At 36.1% G+C, this 12,365-nt stretch overlaps 1 protein-coding gene and 1 long non-coding RNA gene across 3 annotated transcripts in view; one reads left to right on the top strand and one right to left on the bottom strand.

Moving 5' to 3' along the window:
* Positions 1-9,482, bottom strand: part of LOC147579529 (uncharacterized) — a 46,184-nt gene extending 36,702 nt beyond the window's left edge. For both annotated transcript variants that reach the window (XR_015254048.1, XR_015254050.1), the window contains exon 1: positions 9,166-9,482. This is a non-coding gene — a long non-coding RNA (uncharacterized LOC147579529). The remainder of the gene's footprint in view (positions 1-9,165) is intronic.
* A 2-nt stretch (positions 9,483-9,484) lies between these two features.
* Positions 9,485-12,365, top strand: part of CELF2 (CUGBP Elav-like family member 2) — an 830,774-nt gene continuing 827,893 nt past the window's right edge. Inside the window, exon 1 of the mRNA XM_086714988.1 lies at positions 9,485-9,569. The gene's annotated coding sequence lies outside the window, so the exon portion shown is untranslated. The remainder of the gene's footprint in view (positions 9,570-12,365) is intronic.

The raw sequence follows: 12,365 nt of genomic DNA, 5'->3' as shown, positions 1-12,365 counted from the left end.
AATGCACAGAGATTTTGGTTATTGTGAGGGATGTCTTCATATTTTCTTATTCCACTCTATAGTTTTGAATACATTTATTTAGATGTTTCCTATATTTACTACAGCACTCTATTTTTACATACATTTTGACAGTTTATAAGCTGACAGTCTTGACAATTTTACTTCATCTGTTAACACGCTCATTTTGTTTTCTCCTTTAATTCATGTAAATGTGAGAAAATTATTTTAAAATTACGAAATTGAAATCACTATTTTATAGAAAAGATATGGTGCACAGTTCAAGCAATAGATTTTAGATCTTCCCTGAGTTCTAATGTATCAGATTTTGACTAAAATTGCCTTGCATTTATAGATTAATTTGAGGAATATTAGATCTCTATAACCTCGTGTAACTTGTAACTCAGATTTTCATATCCTATATTATTTATTTCAGTAATATTTTGGGGCGCCTGGGTGGCTCAGTCGGTTAAGCGTCCGACTTCAGCCAGGTCACGATCTCGCGGTCCGTGAGTTCGAGCCCCACCTCGGGCTCTGGGTTGATGGCTCAGAGCCTGCAGCCTGCTTCTGATTCTGTGTCTCCCTCTCTCTCTGCCCCTCCCCCATTCATGCTCTGTCTCTCTGTCTCAAAAATAAATAAACGTTAAAAAATTTTAAAAAAACAAAATAATATTTTATAATTTTGTGCAAGACGATCTTACACATCTTTTGTTAAGTCTGTTCCTCAGGCTTCACAGTTTGCTTCCTAGTATATAGAGGGTTGTGTTTTCCACTAAATTTTACGCTTATTGATGAAATGTAGGAATATTCTTAAATTTTTATGTATTTTTCATCAATAATCTTGATGATCTCCTGTTAGTTATAAATGGTTATATTTATATGTATGGATCTCTTGCATTTTCTCTACAGATAAGTATATCATCTGAAAAGAAGAAATTACAGTTTCTTCCCTTTCAAAATATACATTGCTTATCTTTTCATGATTTCATTTCATTTATTGTTTAGAATCCTTAAGAAAATGCTGAATAACAAGGATAATAGAAATCACTCTTATCTTTCTGATTCTAATGGGAATGCTTCTGAGTTCCAAGACTCAATACAATACTTGTCATAAGTTCTGGGTAAATGACATTAACTGTTTTCAGCAAGTATCATTCTATCAACTTTTGTTAAGAGATTATTTGTTTTTACTTAGGAACTGATTTAGAATTTTTTTAGATTGCTCTGTTGTATGCATTAGAGATACAAATCCTAATTCATTTGAGGAATGTCATCCACTTCTTTGTTCCCTTTGAGTGTGACAGTTTTATCTATTTCCATTTTCCTAGTAACTTCTTTCCTTAGTTTTTTCTTCTTTAGGATGCTGTACAGAGGTCACTTCCCCTTGGAAGCCATCTTGGATTCCTTGAGTCTCAGTTGACACTATCCTTTCTTCGTCCACCCATATCAGGCTATATACTTTCCTATCCTTACACTTATCACTCGTCTTGGTTGTCTATCAACTTGTCTTCATCCCCACTTGTCTGAAAGAAAATATTGGTTCTTGTTCCCAGTTGTATCTCTAGTAACTAGGACAAGGTCTGACACAAATTAAGGTCTTAATATTTATTTAATTGGCTAGTTAATTGCTTACAGTGTTTTCCTAGTTTGTTTTAGCGCTGAGGTGGAGCATTTGATTAGTTTTCAGCCTAAATTATAATCACTTTAAGCTTTGATATAAGAAGTTTGGCCCATTCATGACTAAAACCAGGGCCATTGTATATAAGATATAAATGTTTGTGTTGAGGAGGTTTTTGGGACCTCTCTGTGAGAAACTGAGAGGAACAGCTTTCTAATTTCTCATCTCAAATATCTGTATTTCTCAACAGCTGTTATTGTGTTTCTGATTTTGTTTTTTTTTTTTTTTTTTTTGAAAGAGAGAGAGAGCATGTGTGAGCAAGTGGGGGAGGGGCAGAGAAAGAGAGTCTCAAGTAGGCTCCACACTCAGCATGGAGCCCGCTGGGGCTTGCTCTCACAACCATGAGATCATGACCTAGGCCAAAATCAAGAGGCAGACTCTTAAATGACTGAGCCACCTAAGTGCCCCAACAACTGGTTTATTTTAATCTTATGAACAGTATGACACATGAAGCTGATTGTGTTTTCTATTTCACATTGTTTGGGAATATTAGAACCAAATTGCCTCTTAACTTCTATGATATTACAGTATCATTGTGTTCACTAATTTAATTCCTGATTTCCTTTGCATATGTACCTTTATTTTTCTCTCTCCTCAGTATCATTAAATTATGTTTTATATTGCTGAATTATATGTTTCCCTGTAAACTACCTTAAATCTGTTTTTTAACCAAGCAAGATAAAATATTATTGGCGTAATATATCATTGAAGGAATTCTCACCACTTCAACCTATTGTAAATGCTGCTAACAGATTTGGTTTTCAACAATACATATATAATTATATCTTACTCCTGTTTAAAATACTTCAGTGATTTCCTATGATGAGACACAAACTTCATATAAAGGTGCACATAGATCTTTAAGACACTTTTACTCAGTGCAGTCTTGACATAGGATCATTTAAGTATATCATGTCTGCATTTGACTAAACCATTTGGAAAATAAAATATACAAATATATTTCTATGAAAATGTACTGGCTTACCTTTTCATCAAAATTATAAAGCAAGACCTTTTCTTTTCACAATAGCAAGCTTAGGGGTAGTTAGTTTTATCGTCGCTTGTTTATTTTGTTGTGTTTTGATTTTTTTACACAATGATAAATATTGGACTGCATTTGGCAAGTAATGGAAATGCTACAAGATTTATATCATGTTGCAGAAAAAGGAGAGGGCACAAGACAGAGCATAAAAAAAATGTAACTATGAATTGTTCAACTGCTGTCTAAATAAATAAATAATAAAATTGTAACATGTTATGCACAATGTAGCAAATGTTATCCAGAAGTTAACTCAGAATCCAGGAAAACTGTACCTACAATCCTCAAGTTGGAAACAGCTTTAAATTAATGACAATGGGAAATTATTTCAGAAAAAGATAAAGAAGATTTTCCGGATTCACATCTGATCTTCCCCACTGTATCACCCCCTTTGTTTCTCTTCCAATTTCTAAAAAAGAAGAATTATGTCAATTCTAATAGATGCAGATAATCATGGTTTGGGGAAAATAACTCTGCTTTGCAAAGACTTACTCACCACTGGCTTGGGAAGAAATTATGAGTTTTGTAATGAAATTCTATATTCCTTTGCTAATGTGCCAAAATAGCAAGTCATTTAAATCTGCCTTCCTAACAGTATCAGATAATAGAAATACGTTGCAGAGCATTTGGCAGAACATCCGTAACATGGGAGGGTTAAACTTCCTTAGAGATCAATTGATAAAGATTTTAATTTGGGAAAAGTCATGAGCAGTGACTACAGTGAAGAACCTGAAACAAGGATGGGATAATGCCAGTTCATATCAGAATGAACAATTATATAATGTAACAATTGAAGAGATACTTTACATGTGTGCTTGTGTGATTCCTGGGCTGTTTGTTTAAATACAAGATGCATTTTAGTGCCCTTCATATGTATAGACATGGCTATCCAACAAATATTCCCTTGGTCTATTAGGTGTGCCATAAATCATCTTTAAAATTAGGTACAAATACAGTTTCTGCCAAATTAAATGCTATATATTGGTAAGAAGGGATTGTCATATACACATTTACGTGTGCTGTCTTTTCAGTCATATCACAATTTTCTCCACATAAGAAAGATTTCTAAAATAAACCTTTAAAAATTAACATTTATTTATTTTTGAGAGACAGAGACAGAGCATGAGCAGGGGAGGTGCAGAGAGAGAGAGGAAGACACAGAATCCGAAGCAGGCTCCAGGCTCTGAGCTGTCAGCACAGAGCCAGATGTGGGGCTCAAACTCACAAACCGTGGGATCACGACCTGAGCTAAAGTCGGACACTTAACCGACTGAGCCACCCAGGCGCCCCTAAAATAAACCTTTAAATGTAATTGTATATACAGTTGACCCTTGAACAACCTAAGGGTTAGGGACACCGACCCCTGCACAGTCGAAAATCTGTGTAGAACTTTTGACTCCACAGAAACTTAACTACTCATAACCTATTGTCAACAGGAAGCCTTACTGATAACAAAAGTAGTCAATTAACATGTTTCTATGTTACATGTATTATATACTGTATTCTTACAATAAGGTAAGGTAGAGGAAAATAAAATGCTATTAAGAAAATCATAAGGAAGAGAAAATACATTTACAGTACTTTACTGTATTTATGAAAAAAGCCCAAGTATACTCCAAATAGATTTTCATATATTCTAACTAGATCGAGAATAAGAACCTGGAAGTCTTGTTTCATTGTATCCCTTACTATCTCAACCTAAACTGGACCACATTGCCAAATAGAACTGCTGTAAAATGGTTAATAAATTCTAATTAGATTAAGTTGTGTTGTAGTTAACTCCATGAAGTTTTGCCTTTGGCATTTCCTTTTCTTACCAATGCTATCCGGCAGCCGACCCCACCACCAGTATAACGAGATCGCTTTGCCAAGAGCCTTCAGCTTGCTGTTTCCTCAGCATTTTCTAGTCTATTCCAGTCCGGATTATATATATTCGCAATCTTTGAAGAATCTGATGCTCTGGAATCTTTTGACCCCATCTTGCTCCACATTTCTTCTCACCTCTGATGTCACTTCTTCATCTGTCACTTGAGCTCCACCTTTACCATCCCTGAAATTCTTCTCTCATTTCTTGGCACTCTCTTGAAGAGCTCATCATTATGTGCTCTCTGCCCTATGCTCATAACTCTCATCATTATCACCTCTGCACTGATCCCTGTCTTGGCAGCTAGAGTCAGACACCGGCTATCTTCTGTACTTTGTCCAGCTGAATTCTCAAATGGGCATGTTCCAAACTAGCCACACCATCCCTCACTGGGCAAAACTTGCACCTCCCTGCAGCCCCCACAGGGTGAATTGTGCTGCTGTCCACCTCTGTATCCAAGGGAGAAGTCACCCCTCCTTCCAGTGTATTCTATTGATCGTATTCTATAAGCCCTATGTCACCTTGGTCAGTACAGGGACCTGAATTTCCCTGGACTTTCATCTTTGCTTAAACTTTCTCAGACCATAATCTCTCACCAACTGATTTTTAAGGAAGCTTTTTCTCCTTTCCAATCTGTTCCACAAAATTCCAACAGCCAGTTTAATCAAGAAATGAGCATTTCTATAAAATGCTCTATTTTGGGGGTGCCTGGGTGGCCCAGTCAAAGCATCCAACTTCAGCTCAGGTCATGATCTCACGGTTCATGAGTTTCAGCTGCACGCCAGGCTCTGTGCTGGCAGCTCGGAACCTGGAGCCTGCTTCGGATTCTGTCTCCCTCCATTTCTGCCCCTCCCCCACTCGCTCTCTGTCTCTGTGTGTCTCTCTCTCTCTCTCAAAAATAAATATCAAAAAATTTTAAAAACAAACAAAGTGCTCTATTTTTTTACATGTCTAAGTTGGGTGTTCTTTTCTGTATTTTCTGTGGTTTACCGGGTCCTCTTCTTACATCTTGTGTGTATGCTATGCCTATCAGAAGAGCAATGTATAAATAGAATTTAACATTGTTTCCCATTTTAAACCACTGTTATTCTTCAGGTATCACGTGTTCCCGGCACCACTAATGAAGAGACATTATGTTTAGCCATTTGAGCTCATACCCAGAGGGGCTCCCTTACACTTCAGCATTGAATTCAATCTAAAAGCATACTTCCATTTGTCAGATGTTTGCTTGTCTGTGTGAGACTACGTTAGTTAGCAGGGTAGGGAAGTCTGAGGTACCCTACAGTCTTTGTTCTGTCCTAGGCCAAGTGTCAGTTTCTGAGTTAATACTTTCATAATCTGAACACCCAGACTGAACTGGGTATTTACTTGGTCCTAAAGAAATGATAGTGAAAACCTTAAAACCAAAATTCTGTGTCTGTGTGTGTAAAGTGTGTGTTCAAAAACTCAAACTTGCTTTTCATAAATTTAATGAAATTGATTTAATAATGGAAACATGTTTCAAAAGACAACCCAAGAGTGAGGCACCTAGGTGGCTCCGTTGGTTAAGTATCTGACTCTTGGTTTTTGGCTCAGGTCATGATCTCATGGTTTCATGAGTTCAAATCCCATGTGGAACCTGCTTGGGATTCTTTCTATCCCACTCTCTCTGCCCCTCCCCCACTGGCATTGTCTCTGTCTCTCTCAAAGTAAATAAATAAACTTTAAAAAAAGACAATCCAAGAGTAGCAGATATATTTTTATGACAGTGGTGAGGTATTTTTTAGTTTTTCACATTTAAAGGGATTAATCATATTAATTAAGTAATATAATAAATATAAGCAGTTTCTCAGAACCCTACTGAAATAAAAAACCATTATTCATTGGGTAGTGTAGTCAGTAAGACATCAGGATCACATTTTACCATTCACTAGGAAGTGCTTCACTGCCCCAAAGACAAAACAGTGAACTCACACTAAAGAGAGTTGATCCAGAATGAGGGAGACATTTATCAAAAAGTAATAAATAATTTTAAAATATGCAGTAAGTTTGAAAAAATTGTCAACTATAACTGAGAAGATAAAAATGTATTCGTGTGATACACTTTAAAAAAATGAACTAGCATTTCCCATCCTGACATTAAGTTTCTCTAAGAATGAACATTTAAGTAGTGTATGACATTAAAGCTATTGAAAGAATTTCTCTAAAAAACATTTCCAATACACTTGTTCAATGTGTTTCTTTAAGGCACTTTTCCATGATTTGAAAGCCATATAAATGTATATCCCTACCCAGAACTCCTAACGATTCAGTAGGGTATTTTTGAAGTGACTTTTTTCCCAGGTTAGTTATGAGATATGCAGTAAGATGATACTCGGCCCCCCAACACCAAGTAGTAACTTCTGCAGTCACAGGTTCAATGTCTAGTGAAATCACAGGGCTCATTCATACATTTCTTAAAGCTTATTCCTTTTCTAAGGTTCAGTGTCGGGATTTTTTATGTGCTTGAAACTGCTATTCTGCTAACTGCACTCAGTCAGCATTGACAATGTAAAAATATTCTTCTTCATTTAAAACAGAGATGTTCAGAATATAAACCAACATGTGCAGCTCTGTGTATATTTGTATATATCCTAATATGTTCTGTGTGTGTTATGTTTTCACAATGATACCAAAGTATTTAATACTGGCATGTCATCATAAAACTGTATAATTATAAGGTAAGACACCAGTTTTAAAAAGCCATTATCATTGCTTTTTTCTAGCTCTACATATTTTTTCCTTCTACATATTTTTCTACATATTTTTTTCTTCTACATATATTTTTTTCTTCTATATATTTTCAGCTCTACATATCTTCCTAGAAGCCTTCTTTTACAGAAAAGGATTGAGAAAACTCCACTTGGAATTACAGAATGCTTTAGGAAAATAAAATCTCTCTTCTGTTAAATCTTTTGAAAAAAATCTATGCATAACACTTTCCAAGCCAAGACATGGGTTGGTTTTATTGCATTTTATGCTGTGACAAAGTACCATAATTAGCACATTGGTGTAATTTACCACTGTTTCATTAAAGCTGATTGCCTAACTACCTGGGAAGTTAACATGGCTTCTTGAGTACTTGAGCTGCCTTATTTTTCCACGCTATAGCTGCTCATGGGAGTCGAGTAAAGGCATTCATTGCTACCAGAAAAGTAATCCTGATAAAGTTTATAATACAAGGCAAATATATAGTTTTACTCGATGCTTCCTCAGTCTTTCCATTTTTGGTTGGTTTGACTTTAGGGTGAAATTTCAAATGACAATGTGGATATCTGATATTCAGCTAAGTTTTTACCAATTGAGAAAGCCAAATCATGTTTATTTCAGTTACATTGCAAATCATTTCTCTTTTGAAAATCTGACTTTAAAAAGTCAAGTCCCTTAGGTCAGGCTCACTGTTGGCTTTCAGGGCTTCTCCATATTGTGCAGGAACAGTGAAATGCATTTAAATGGCTTGAGGTAGGGATAAGGGGAAAAGGTTTTTAAAAATACAAAAACTAACAAGTAAAAGTAAATTAAATGCTGTCACATCTGTACGAATAACTTTCCTTCATGTTAGCAGCCACTAGCAAAGAACCATGTGCATTTTATCCTTTACACCTTAACCGCCGCACCCCGACTATGTGACGTGACACACCGCTCAGCACAGTACTCGGTTGGAGCAGGAGGATTATCTAAGAAAGTCCGTGCTTTCATAGGAGACCCAGTGCTATGTATACCGTTCTAGAAGCAGTGCTTCAGATGAAGAGGCTAACGTGTAGATAATCCGTACATGTACAGGCATGTCATAGCTTCCATACCAAAGTAGCCTACAGCAGCCTCATCTGAAATGAAAGTTTAGCAAACAGCAACCACAACAACAATAAAACTTATTGAAAATCCTCCATAAGCTATTTACGTTCTGACAGAAGGACGGGCTTTATTATCTCCCATGATTCCTCCTGCTACACACTGACAGAATATGCTGCACATGAAGTAGCCATTTTATTTCGTTGGCTAAAATTAAAGTGGTTTTCTACGCCTTAAGGTTAAATATGCAATGTATACCCCATCTCCGTATATGGTTTGTAGCTATTTGCCTCATTCATAAATATGAAAATGAGCTTTTTGCCTTATTATCTCATCCTTTTTAAAAGTTTCTGGTGCTTATGGAATCTCCTTCCTAGGCCCTTCCGTCCCTTGAACTATTCTCAATACTAAATGCTCAAAAATAGAAAAAAAAAAGCATTCAAATGAGAAGTGGCAACTCTGTTAATCTTGGCATTTCTACCATCCCTAGAAATTTCAGTGTTTATGACTGAAAGGAAAACACAGGAGAGAACATCTCTTGGAGAGGAGGACAGGACAGTAAGAAATGCAAAGAATGACACTGAACAGCTGAAAACAGTAAAAATGTAAATAATAACAGTAACTATGATTATTATACATATTTAGAAAAACAAAACAATGAAAGGAAAAAAGAAAACCCAAACAGTAATCAAACCCCATCATCATGAGCTGTATGTGTATCGTTAACATGGAAGGGAATTGCATGCAAAATTCCTTCAAGTAGAAAATGTAGAATACCTTTCCACTGATGATTTTTAGTTGTCAGGACAAGTGAGACCCAAACAGCAGTCAGAATGGTCCCAGCATGCTTGTTTCCTTTTTTTGTTTGCACAGTAGCTGTCAATTCCAGCCTTGCAGGTAGTGGAACCCAGCGGGAAGAAGGGGCGGGACCCAACGATGCAGCCTGAACTGAGAGCAAATTTAAATTACTGAGCCTTTTTTTTCCCCTTTTTTATTTTTCTACTCTGCGACAAACTGAAAAGATTCCAGCACGCTAATTTAACCACCCTGCTTCTTCTTCTTTGCCTTTTTTTTTTTTTTTTTTTTTTTTTTTTTTTTTTGTCTCCCTGCTTCCAGGATAATTAAAAGAGAAACCTGTAAAGGCAACACTCCTGTGAGCGAATTTGTGCTGCAACGTGCTGGTAAGAAAACGAATTTAATTTTTTTATCTTTTCCTTTTTTTTTCTGCCCCCCCTGCTTTTTTTTGGCTTTTCTTTTTTTTTAAAGAGCTGAAGGCTTTGTCTGTCTAATGCAGTCATAAGCGTGGCATCCCTGCCGTGAGGGGTTAGCATGTAATGAAAAGGTGTAATTGCCTGATATGTGACCCTCGCGTCATACTTATAATGGGTAATAACAGCATTCCTAGGTATCCTGATGATGCTTCTGTCTGCGAATTGACTGGTCACCCAGTTTTAACAAGGTTAAGATTGTCGCACTATGGCAATGAGTTGTTGATCGTTTAGGGTTGACATTTCAGTGTCCTGTCAGGGAGAATTCTTGAGTTCTCCAACTTACTCGCTTGTAGGGGTGTTAGGGTTTTAATAGGTCCGTTACAGACCATAACTGTTCTGTTGTTTACTCACCAAACAGGAAGTACAACGATGAAACTTTTTTTTTTAAGTTACACCGTAATTATCCTAGACTTCCTTAGTCCAGATAACGAAACAGACACAAGTGAGTGCTGAGTAAAGTCATTTTAATCCCTTTGATCTGTAACTAGTCAGGAGTTCATTAGACAGTCAACTGTGGAGAGCCTAGATCATTTGGGGACCTTGAACTGGAGATGCCAACTTTATTCTTGAAAAGGACAAATTTTAATTCAACCCAATTAAATTCAACAAGTATTTCTATAGACTCTGCCTGGGACTGGGGCTGACAATGGTCTTGCCTGTTATTCTGTTACGGGGAGAAACAGAAGCTAAATGGTATAAATTTTCAGCAACATCTCTCCTGATTTCCATGAGAACTGATCTGATCCTTTAAGACACATTTCAAAACACGTAACTGTTGACTATGTGATGAAGTTCCCAAGGTTAAATCCACAATCAATGTACTCCTTCCTTTGACACGTGTAAATTTTATGTCAGTTGGCAACTACGGTCAGTGTATTTTTTTTACTGCATTTTAATATTATAGAGCAGGAAGAACACACACAAAAAAAAAAAAACCTTTCTTGCAAACCAAATATCTCATTTGAAAATATATCCATGTGGCAAACTTCATTTGAGCTTCTCCAGACTCTCCTCGGAAGCTGGAATATACATGGGAAGGTTTAGGCTTGTCTGTGAGTTGGGCTGGATTTGGGTCAAGAAACTTAGGAATAGAGATTTTCTCTTTTTTACCTTGAAAAATACATGTAAGATATCAAGGGATATTTTATGCTGTTCTCCATTGTTGTTTGTTAACTATGGTATTTTGTGTTTTGTTTTTTGTTTTTAATAGATAAGTAAAAAAAGTAATAGGGAGACTGTCGAGAATATAGTTGCCAAATGTCCATTAAGACCTTTTTTAAAGAAAACTCTCCTATGAAAGTTTGAAGATTGTATGTCATTTGCATCTGATATAGAATATGGCATTCTATGTGCTGGTAACATTTGGTCCCTAGTCTCTGTAGCTGTTTAATCTAATTGTGTCATTTCTACATTTAACAGCTCTGAACCATGCCACCCCATGGGTCCTCACTGATGCCCCCCAAATCACTTGAAATGTCTAAAAGGACCTCAGAACATTAGAAAGTGTCAATTGTTAGAATAATTTCTGCCTCTTGCATCAAGAGAAAATACTATGGATTTAGTAGTTCATTTTTAAAATCTGTTTTTATCCGCCAGTAACTGTCTATTAGGAACATTTCAGTTATAATTGGAATAAATTGTTGCCCAGTAACAAGCAAGTAACTCTGAAGCTACTTTCCATAGAATCGGTGACTAAAATAGCTACAAAGAGCTAACTGCAAGTTCAACCAAGGCACCGGCATTTCTTAATTTATTTTTTAATAAAAAAGATTAATTTCCTTATAATTTTACCATGCTACTTAAACTCTTAAACTTCTTACCAAGGTGTCACCTCCATGAAAATATCTAATTGACCAAAATCCCATAAAGGCCAGTACACCTCTGAAAAAAATTTATTTCTGATTCAAAATAAGAACGAGAGAGGATAAGCACTACCTCTCAGACTATGAGTGTTAACAAGATTCCGGGCTAGCGATACCATTATATGTGGAGAACTGCTATCATCTCTTGCAGAATGTAATGTAAAATTATGGGTTTCACTGTAGGACTCTGTCATTTGAACTAGTAATCAGTCCATAATTCTATAGATTGCTGCAGTTAAAATGATGCTTTCCCCCATTAATAAAATATTGAATAACACTGAAATTACTTTAGTTAGATTTTACCCTATCCATTTTTTTTTCAATAAAAAAGAACCAGTAATAACCCCACATCCCAATATCTAAGCACGCATAATATCGGAATGTCCTTTCGTCTTCCCTTGCTGAAATGCTATGACATTACAATTTCAAGAGCAAAATTCTTTAACAATAGTTCCGCATTTGCCATTTAGTTCTTGTGGTGTTTGGGAATAGTTTTCAGCTTGTAACTGCATGGATGTTGAAGTAGGAAATGCCTTAAGGAGAGGGTGAACGTTGTTTGACACGTAGACATACAAACAGATGGGATTATATATGATGCTGGAATGAAAATGTAAAGGCAATATAAAAGTATAAATAATGCTTTTTGAAAATATGACATTTGCTCAATTCATTATAAATGTTTATTAAGTATCAACTATGTTAGGATCTGTGGGAAACTGAAAAATGAAATAGCCATATCTTGGTCATCCAGGGATTTACAAATGTAGTAGAAGTTCAACTGGTAGACTAAAAAGTGTAATTTGATTAATTAGCCTATGACAAACTCAGCATAGTATGAGGCTCC

This window comes from Puma concolor, chromosome B4, assembly GCF_028749965.1.
Source record: "Puma concolor isolate L17-30 chromosome B4, mPumCon1.1.hap2, whole genome shotgun sequence".
NCBI lineage: Eukaryota > Metazoa > Chordata > Mammalia > Carnivora > Felidae > Puma > Puma concolor.
Note: the sequence above shows the minus strand (reverse complement) of the source record. Positions and strands in the feature narration are given on the sequence as shown.